The sequence below is a fragment of the Mauremys reevesii genome, linkage group 13, assembly GCF_016161935.1.
Source record: "Mauremys reevesii isolate NIE-2019 linkage group 13, ASM1616193v1, whole genome shotgun sequence".
Classification (NCBI taxonomy): domain Eukaryota; kingdom Metazoa; phylum Chordata; order Testudines; family Geoemydidae; genus Mauremys; species Mauremys reevesii.
This window is the reverse complement of record NC_052635.1, coordinates 19627335-19637720: the sequence shown is the minus strand read 5'-3', so window position 1 is coordinate 19637720 and position 10386 is coordinate 19627335. Positions and strand designations below refer to the sequence as shown.

Below are 10386 nucleotides of genomic sequence, written 5' to 3'. Positions count from 1 at the left end.
ACGATCTGACCGTCTCTTCTGGCCTTAGTCTCCAAATCTCTGCAAAACTGAGTGTGGCACTTTGAGAGCCTCTGAGGTTGCCATGTGTTGACTGCTTGATCTCCAGCACTGACCCTGAGTGCGTGGGGGTGACACAGGGGGAGCAGCTCAAACATGCAAAGGGGCTGGCCAGGGGCCGGACATTAGCCTTGCAGGGCAGGGGTGAGTGTGGCAGTGACATCACAAGGGCCTTTTGCAGCACCTCAGCTGATTGGTCAAAGGAGGTTGGGAGGCGGTGATCTCACAGAGAGTCCATGACAACGGCCAGGTAGGACAGGCTGCAGGGCTGGGACGATGTCAGAGACCCCCGTGGCTTTGCTGCAGAGAGTCTCCTTCTTTAGGTCTCTCCCTGAGGACTGAGAGAGAATTCTGGGTCATGTCTGTGAGCACGAGGAGGAGACTCGTTGGAGTTTTCCCCGTTCCCACTGCTAATTTAGTGAGAAGACAGACATCCCTGTGGAGAAGGTAAGAGCCCCAGAGAGGTTTGGTACCTAGCCAGCCTGACCCACCTGGTGCTGGCCAAATTCAAGGCATGGAAAACACTAGGTTAAGGTGGGAGAATTTTTTTTACCACCTAGGCCTTTGTTCATTAGAGTCAGGGGGACATTGTGGCTCATCATTTTTGGTTTCTCTTTTCCTACTTCCCTCCCTCCACTGGCAAGGAGGGGGCTGCTCTTTAGCCCTCGTGGAGGAAGGCCATCCCAAAGAGATGGGACAGGAAGACTGCTCTGAGAGCGATCCTCACTGGTGACTTGAGCCATCCCTGGGCCATCTGGGGAACCCTCAGCCTCTGCCAGAGTCTCAATGCTGATTGACGGAGCAGGGGATCTAGTGAAGGGAGGAGACTCAGGACTTTGTTATTCTCTTTTAAGGCCCAGCAAATAAGCCAGAACCAATCATCTGCTTGGTGAATTGTTCTCCTGCCTTCTCGACATTGACTGTCTCTGAGCCGTTCCTGGTTCACTCGGATGTTCTGGTGCTTCTACAACACTTGCTGAATAATCACTCTGAATGGCGGTTGGTCTGTAGCTCATTCGAGGTCACTTTGTTCTGATCATTCAGTGTGTGAAACTCCAGACTGATGGTTAATTTGAAAGTCAGGACACCTGAGATGTAAGACAAGGCCCTTCGCCTTTCTCAACCTTCGTTTCTCCCTCTGTCGGTTGGGGATAAAAAGCCTCTCACACCTGCCTCCTGGTGGGGGGAGGCTGCGGAGCTGTGGGGACCCATATGAGAAGGTCACTAGTAGCAATGCAGCATAGGAGGTGTCCTATCGGGTTGAGTCATTGCAGATTATGATGTAGTTCAGCAGACCCCTGTTTTCCCAATATTGCATTATGCAGCTTTCCATGTTAACCGAACCACCAGTGCACGCAGGTGCAGCAGTTGGCGATTTCTCCTGTGGCCTCGAGATGGCACTGCAGGCTAGCACTTTCCCATTCCCCTGGGTATCAGAATGTTTGATTAGGTGACCTGGCCCCAAACGGCCCCAGTTAGATGCCATCAGTGGGGTCTGCTGTGTAAAGGCTGAAAGAGTCAATTTTATTGGTATTTTATTATCTTTAAATCATTAAGGGGAGCATCTTATCTCGTTTCTAAATCAAAGTGTCTCCTCTTTGTATGCGAAGAGAGAGTTTAACGGGATGCCACAAACGGGAGATGCTTTTGATTTGGAAAACAGAATATTTTTGCAAAGAATTTTCATCCCAATTGTTTCATGATTCCACAAACCAAACTTGTTTAATGTTCATGTGATTTTCTAACAGAAAACTGTGTCTATGAAAATTCCCCCCCCCCGCCCAATTGCTGGGCTCTGTCCCTCCTTCTGGGGGGCTTGTTGTCTGCTGATGTCAGTGAGAGTGAGAGCTGTTGGCTTTTCTCTTTAGCTCTGCCATTGCTTTGCCATGTGACCTGAGGTAGGTCATTTCCTCTCTCTGTACCTCAGCATCCCAATCTGTGCAATGGGAAGAGAGACAGGTCTGTAATGCCTGGCAGGAGTGAGACTGGGAGAGAGAACGGGCATTAAAGCACTTTGGGGAGGAGAAAGGGTTGTTTCATGCTGTTGAGCACCAAGGCATTCTGACATTTGCGAAAATGTCTCGTCTAGAGAAACAAGAAATGATCGGGGACAAAGCCTGCAGGAGGATGTGAATCAGAGAGGCCAGGGTATGTGTTTGGGGTCTCACCAGTGCTTCTCACCTGTGAGTGCTTCCCCATCGTCATAGCTTGGCCTGGGAACAGGAGAAATAAACCAGACAGTGAGTGAGTGAGAGGGATGCAGTGACAGTGCCACGGGGCAGTGGGGAGGAGGTAACAAGCCTCTCTGCTGCCCAACATGTACCAGAAGGGAAGGGATTTCCCCCACAGTCCTCATCTGCCCTGGCTCTGAGCAGGATTAGCTGCCTAAAACCCAGAACTTCCAGAAGCCGTCCAGACCATAGTTGAGATCTGTGGAGCTCTTGGCTATAATGAAATTGTAATTAACTATCCAGGTGTAAAGACCTGGGGACTAGAACCTGGGTTGGCCAATATTCCCCTAGTGCCAGCTGAGCACCAGGGAGCAGGGAATACGGGGCTCTGGCCGGGGTGGCGGGACCGTGAGGTTGCGGGACTCTGGCTGGGAGAGCGGGGCCGCGGTGATGCGGACCTCTGACCGGGGGAGCGCAACCGCGGGGTTGCGGGGTTCCGGGCCGGGAGAGCGCGGCTGCGGGGTTGCGGGACTCTAGCCCGGGTAGCGGGGCCACCAGAATGGCCGCGTAGGCCGGGGGCAGTGGGACCGTGGGTATCCGGGGTTCCCGCCAGGAGAGCGGTGCTGCGGGGTTGCGGGGTTCCGGCCGGGGGAGCGTGACCAAGGGGTTGTGCAGCTCCAGCCAGGGGGAATCAGCCCCTGCACCCCTCTTCCTGGGACTCCCAGTGACTCTCAGCCAGCCAGTAAAACAAAAGGTTTATTGGACAACAGGAACGCAGTCTACAGCAGAGCTTGTAGGCACAACCAGAACCCCTCAATCAAGTCTTTCTGGGGGTTCAGGAAGCTTAGTTCCCAGCTTGGAATTCCCTGAATTCCTCCCCCCAGCCCAAAACCGAAATTGAACTAACTCCTTCCAGCAGGCTCTCTTCTTTTGTCCAGCTTCCCGGGCAAAGGTGTCGAACCCCCACCTCCTCCCTGCCTGGCTCAGGTTACAGGCTCAGGTCCTGTCCTTCACCTAAAGTCATCCCCGGCTTTCCCATCCCCCACACAGACAGTCCCTACTGTATCACAGGTCTCCCCTTCGAGACTGAACTGCCCAGTGACCTGGGGAAGTTTGCCCCGCTCCTCTCTGGGCCAACGCGTCTGCTATCAGGTTGGCACTTCCCGTCACATGGACTACGGCCATGTCATAATCCTGCAGGAGCAGGCTCCACCTCAGGAGCTTGGCATTGGCTCCTTTCATCTGGTGCAGCCAGGTTAGGGGAGAGTGGTCGGTGTACACGGTGAAGTGTCGCCCAAAGAGATATGGCTCTAGTTTCTTAAGGGCCCACACCATGGCCAGGCATTCCTTCTCGATGGCCGCGTAGTTCTGCTCCCGGGGTAGCAACTTCTTCCTCAGGTACACGATGGGGTGTCTCTCCCTCTTTTTATCCTCCTGCATTAACACCGCCCCCAATAAAGGGCTTGTCAAAGTCTGGGTTTGCCAGAACTGGGCCACTAACCAGAGCCTCCTTCAGCGCCCAGAGAACCTCCTGGCACTCCTCTGTCCAGACCACCATGTCTGGCTTCCCCTTCTTGCACAGATCAGTGATGGGGCCGGCTATGGCGCTAAAGTGGGGCACGAACCTTCAATAGTACCCCACCATCCCAATAAAGGCTTGGACTTTCTTTTTGGTTTGGGGAGCGGGCCAGTCTCTGATCACCTCCACTTTGGCTGGTTCTCGCTTTAGGCAGCCGCTCCCCACCCAATGGCCCAATAAGATACTTCAGCCAGCCCCACCTTGCACTTTACCCAGCCTCTCGGAGTTGGTCCAGCACTTGTTTAAGCTGGGACACGTGGTCACCCCAGGTGTGGCTAAAGACACATATGTCGTCAATATACGCCACGGCAAACTCTCCATCCCCCTCAGTAGCTGACCCACCAGGCGCTGGAAGGTGGCCGGCGCACCCTTGAGGCCGAAAGGCAGGGTCAGCATCTCATACAGCCCCAGGGGGTGATAAAGGCCGATTTTAGCCTGCAGCTGCATCCAGCGGCACTTGCCAGTAGCCCTTGGTAAGATCCATGGTGGTGAGGTATCGAGCGCCTCCCAGTTGTCTAGGAGCTCGTCAGGCCTGGGCATCGGATACAGTGATGGCACTGAGCTTTCGATAGTCCACACAGAACCGGATCGACCCATCCCTTTTGGGGACCAGCACCGCTGGTGAGGCCCAAAGGCTGGAAGACGGCTGGATCTCCCCCAAAGCCAGCATGTCCCTGACCTCTCTTTCCAGGTCTTGAGCAGTTTTCGTGGTGACTCGGAAAGGGGAGCATCTTATAGGAGGATGTGACCCGGTCTCCACCCGGTGGACAGTCAAATTAGTGCGTCCAGGCTGGTTGGAAAACAGCTGTCGGTACAGATGCAGCACCCCGCTGATCTCAGCGTGCTGGGCCAAGGTCAGCTGATTAGAGAGGGGAATTGCTTCCAGGGGGAACCAGCTTTTGTCCCAGGGAATAGATCCACTGAAGGGTCATCTCCCTGCTCCTCCCAATGTCCACACACGGCCAACACCACAGTTCCCCTGTCATAATATGGCTTCATCATATTCACATGGTACACCCGGCGGTGGTGCGCCCGGTTCGACAGCTCCACCACATAGTTTACCTCATTTAGTTGCTTGACAACCTTGAAGGGCCCTTCCCAGGCAGCCTGGCGTTTGTTCATGCTCACGGGGATGAGAACCATCACCTGATCCCTGGTGGCGAAGGCGCGGGCCTGCGCCGTGCAGTCATACCAGACCTTCTGCTTCCTCTGGGCTCGGGCCAGATTCTCCCTGGCCAGGCCCATGAGCTCGGCAAGTCTTTCCCGGAAGGTCAGGACATACTCCACCGCCTTCCCCTCCCATTCGTCTCTCATCAGGTCTAGGGGCCCCCTTACCCGCCTGCCATACAACAGTTCAAAATGCAAAAACCCGGTACATTCCTGTATGCGAACAGCAGGTGAGGTAAGTACTTGTCCCAGTCCTGCGGGTGCTGGTTCATAAATGTTTTTAGCATCATCTTTAGCGTCCCGTTGAACCTTGCCACCAGCCCGTTGGACTCGGGGTGATACGCTGAGGCCCAGTTGTGCCGGACCCCCCGCATTTCTCCCACAAGCACCGGAGCAGGGCCGACATGAAGTTGGACCCCTGGTCCGTTAAGACTTCCTTGGGGAACCCCACTCTGCTGAAAATGGTCAGCAGCGCATCTGCCACAGTGTCTGCTTTGATAGAGGACAAGGCCACCGCCTCGGCGAAATCTACCACCACCAGAATGTATTTCTTCCCCGACCAGGTCGTCTTGCTGAGAGGTCCCACTATGTCCATGGCCACCTTCTGGAAAGGTTCTTCTACGATGGGTAAAGGCCCTTTGTCCCAGGCCTTCCCCACCCTCTGGCAGGGGGTCACAGGATTGGCAATACTGTCGGACATGGGTAAAGACCCCAGGCCAGTAAAAGTTCTGTAGCAGCCTCTGCTGGGTGCGCCGGATTCCCTGGTGCCCTGCGAGAGGGATGTCATGGGCCAGGTACAGTAGCTTGTGGCAAAACTTCTGAGGAACCACCAGCTGCCTCCTGATCCCCCATGCCTCTACTTCCCCTGGGGGAGCCCATTCTCGGTACAGGAACACCTTCTCCCACAGGAACCTCTCCTTGAAACCTCTCCTCATGGACTGTACCACACTGAGGTCAGCCAGGTCCCTTGGTCTCCGCAAGGAGGGATCTTTCTGCAACTTGGCCTGGAACTCGTCAGCTGGGGAAGGGTTGGGTCAGAAGCTACAGCCTCCCCTGAGCCTTGCCTTTGGGTGTTCCCGCCCCACCAGGGTAGGGTTCTGTGCCTCTGGGGTGACATCCTCCCCAAGGTCAGGACGTAGTGTCCCTCGCCAGCTCTGGGTCACGACTAAGGCGTTCCGGGGGTTGCTGGCCAGTCCTCTAGATCCCCACCCCATCAACACCTCGGTGGGCAAATGGTGGTGCACCCCCACCTCCTTGGGGCCCTCCTTGTCCCCCCATTTCAGATGCACCATCGCCACGGGCACCTTGAATGGGGTCCCGCCCACCCCCATCAGGGTCAGGAAGGTGTTGGGCATCACCTGATCTGGGGCCACCACCTCGGGCCGGGCCAGCGTCACCTCAGCGCCCGTGTCCCAGTATCCATAGACTTTCCTCCCATCCACCTCCAGGGGAACAAGACACTCGCTCCACAGGGACAGCCCACCCTGTAAACCGAGAACCTTGAGTCTGGGGCATCCAAACCCCCCAGAGGAGCCGACCTGGGGACCGCCTCTCTCCTGAGCAGTTGATAAGCTGCCAGCCCCTGGGAAGCCTGCCTCTTGTCCGTCTGGGCCTCTACCAAGTTAACCCGTTGTGGGGGTCAGTCGGCTCTGTCTGTCCTTGAGCCTGGGGCACTGGGACCGTATGCGGCCTCTCTGGCCACAGTGATAGCAGCTCATGTCCCTTTGTCAACTTCCCATTTCATGTTTCATATTCAGAGTCACTCTGAACTGAACTAGGTGGGATTGTCTGTGGTGGAGGGAAATATGTCTCGGTGTGCCTCCAATTTGCTTTTTCCTTTTATTCCAGGAATTTCTCTCTAACCACACAAGAGCTGGTTATTATTTCCTTGGACTGACATACTCAAAGCCTGAGGGCAGATGAAAGTGGATCAGCAATGAAGAACTGAACAGTGATGTGTAGCTTCATTCTTTTCTAACTCTGTAAATATTTCTGTTGGACATCTGGGACTTACTAGCCCCAAGGCCAGTAATAGGAACAGAAAATTGTCAGGGATTTCTCTGAATGGGTAACAGTATTCACTAGTGGAATCAGTGCTGGTGTCATATGAGGGACTAGGACTCCCACTAAGAGGAAAGGAACTTGGGAGGGAAATGAGAAGAGGGTAATTTGTATTCATACAGATGTGGGAAGAAAGGTGTTTGTGTGAAGGGGATATTAGTGGGGATATAACTAACTTGGATGTGTTGGCTGGAACAGCCCAGAGGAGGTGCCAGGAGAATATAGCCAACAGAAGTGGAAGGGAAGAAGACTATTTGACCCTAATAACTTTCAGATGTGTTTGTGGGAAGGGAGGTTGAGGAGTGTGGGTTGGGAGAGTCTCACTGGGAAGCAGCCTCTAGTTTCACTCCACAGAAAAGTGATCAGTAGCAGAGTCACTGTCCCCTCTGAGCATCTGTCCCCTTTTTCTAGGCTCACGGGTATATAGTTGGGACATAGCTGGAGCTAAAGCCATATTTTCAATTTGCTTTCTCACTGCACAGATTTGATATACAAAAGAATCTCCATGACTATGCCTGCGCTGTTATTGGCTTTAATAAGGTGGTGACTGCAGTTTGTTCTGAATCCTCACACATCCACTATATCTGTAAGAAGGCAATGGGATAACTATAAATCCTCAAGATGAGAAAATTGCAGGCACAAGAACATGCCTGGGTTATCCAGATGCCAACAAGGATATTTCTCTCTATAAACATCCTCAGCACATGTACCCTCATATGCATACAAACACATACTCTTACGCAGGCACTCACAAACCTGTTTTCATCTGATCATAAACAGCAATGGCATGATCATCATGTCTGGTTGAACTACACACAGGACAAATTCCAGACCTCTTTTCATGTCACCACAGAGACCAACAGACAAACTTTCAGTGGGCAAGTGGTCTCTGAACAGATGTTGAAAAAAATGCAAAAAATTAGTAAAACTAAAATCTTCTTGTTAAAAAAAATATAATAAACAATAACAGTGATTAACCTTTCAGCTGTCCCTAAGCCGATCAGATAAGGGTAAGGAATGGTGTGCCTAGCCTCTGTTTGTCAGAGGGTGGAGATGGATGGCAGGAGAGAGATCACTTGATCATTTCCTGTTAGGTTCACTCCCTCTGGGGCACCTGGCATTGGCCACTGTCGGTAGGCAGGATACTGGGCTAGACGGGCCGTTCTTATGTTCTTAGATATGGGCAGTCGGATATGGATATTCACTAACACTGGCAGTCATCACTGGCATGGACATTGAAGGCAAGTGCTGTAGGAGTCCCAGTTCATGGAAGACAATGGAAGTACCATGATTTACACCAGTTGATCACCTGATACAGAGTTTGAGCAGATGTTCTGAGCGCTCGCACTTCACTGCTTCTCAGATGTCTGGGACTTGCTTGGTTCATGGGACCCTAGATTAAATAGTCTCTTACTGAAAGCTTTCAAATAGAGCCATCCTGCATCTAATGTGTTATGGGGCAATCCTGATTTACCATAAGTTTGTCCTTCATCTGCAGGATGACAAAAGAGTCCCACATTAATTTCAGAATTCACAACAATGTTGCATCTTTGTGCTTTGATAGTGTATCACTACATGATGTTATTTCAGTCAGTAAGATGGGATGCTACCTCATCACTCAGTATCATAACAACTAATTGTGATATAGACTCTTGGAAGCCAGCATTTGCTTTTCTGTGCCTTCTCCTTTTCCTGCCAGCAATCTGTATGCTGCAGGGACATGGCTCTTTGGTGGCAGACAAGTCTATTGCAGCCTCCAAAAGTGTTTCAGCGCCAGCCCTCTCCAAGGTAGCTTAACAGCATTTGACAATGAGCTAACGGTTACCACCACCAGTTCAGGGTCTCTTTAGGTGATGAAGAGGATGAGAAAGAAATCAGATTAAAAATAAATGGTAAACAGAATATTTACACAGCTAGAATGAAACATTGCAAAAATAACTGCTAGCTAGATTAAAATCGGTTATTAATATTTGTAATTTACCACTTTGCAGCCATATCAAAAAGTCTGAGTCCTACTCACTAATGTTTACAATCTAAAAGGCAACACACAATCCAAGGAAGGAGACAGGGATGGACAAGAGAAAATGTTTTACCATCTATTGGTATTTGCCTTTGTTTTATATTTTAACTTCTTCTTGTTAGCTCTTTTCTATAGCTTTTATCCTTTCCTGTTTGCTTTTTCTTCTTTAACCTTTACATATATATTTTTATCATTATAATTTTTTATTATTTTTTTTCAAATACAAATATACCATATGCCAGATTCGTCATAATACACGAAATCAGTAAAGAGGGTTACTATAAAGGAAGGCGAGGAGAAGTGATGTATCTCTCTTCAGGGTCTGCATTAATCAGTGTCTCAAACATGGGCATATACTTGCAGCCATTGTCCACTTCAATCTGAGGTTAGTCAGGATCAAGAGGGTGCTCTGCACAATTGGTTTGGTAAGCTGAACTGCCAGACAGACAAATACTCAGGAGACCACATGGAGATACTGTCAGTTCTGATGAATATCTCTCTCAGGGACAAGAAAATGTAGATGAAGCACCTATGTGAGCCTTCATGTGGGGCTCACTGAAAATGAATGCATTTCATTACATTTGCTGGATGTTGTTGTAGGGGGAGGTGAGGATCAGGATGGAGGAAATTACTACAAGCACTAGAGAACCTAAGGGGACAGGATAATTAAGAGGAATATGTAAGACAAGCTCATAATTAGGGCTGTCAATTAATCACAGTTTAACTCATGCGATTAACTCAAAAAATTAATCATGATTTAAAAAATTAATCATAGTTTTAATTGCACTGTTAAACAGAATACCAAGTACCATAGTGCAATCTCTTTATCTTGAAAGTGCAATTTACAAATGTATATTTTTTTGTTACATAACTGCGCTAAAAAACAAAACAATGTAAAATTTCAGAGCCCACAAGTCCACTCAGTCCTACTTCTTCTTCAGTCAATCACTAAGAAAAATAAATTCAGTTACATTTACGGGAGATAGTGCTGCCCACTTCTTATTTACAATGTTACCTGAAAGTGAGAAGAGGCCCTCTCATGACACTTTTGTACCTGGTGTTGCAAGGTATTTACATGCCAGATATGCTAAACATTCGTATGCCCCTTCATACTTGGGCCACCATTCCGGAGGACATGCTTGCATGCTGATGACACTCATTAAAAATAATTTATTAATTAAATTTGTGACTGAATTCCTTGGGGGTGAATTGTGTGCCTCCTGCTCTGTGTTTTACCTGCATTCTGCCATATATTTCAGGTTATAGCAGTCTTGGATGATGACTCAGCACAGTGTTCATTTTAAGAACATTTTCACTGCAGAGCTGACAAA

General features: G+C 50.2%; 1 long non-coding RNA gene across 1 annotated transcript; it reads left to right on the top strand.

Annotated features, from left to right (window-relative positions):
- The first annotated feature begins 6897 nt into the window (after nucleotides 1-6897).
- Nucleotides 6898-8019, top strand: LOC120380199. Its single transcript, XR_005587653.1, has 2 exons — nucleotides 6898-6956; nucleotides 7518-8019. It is a non-coding gene; the product is annotated as an uncharacterized LOC120380199 (long non-coding RNA).
- The last annotated feature ends 2367 nt before the right edge of the window (nucleotides 8020-10386 follow it).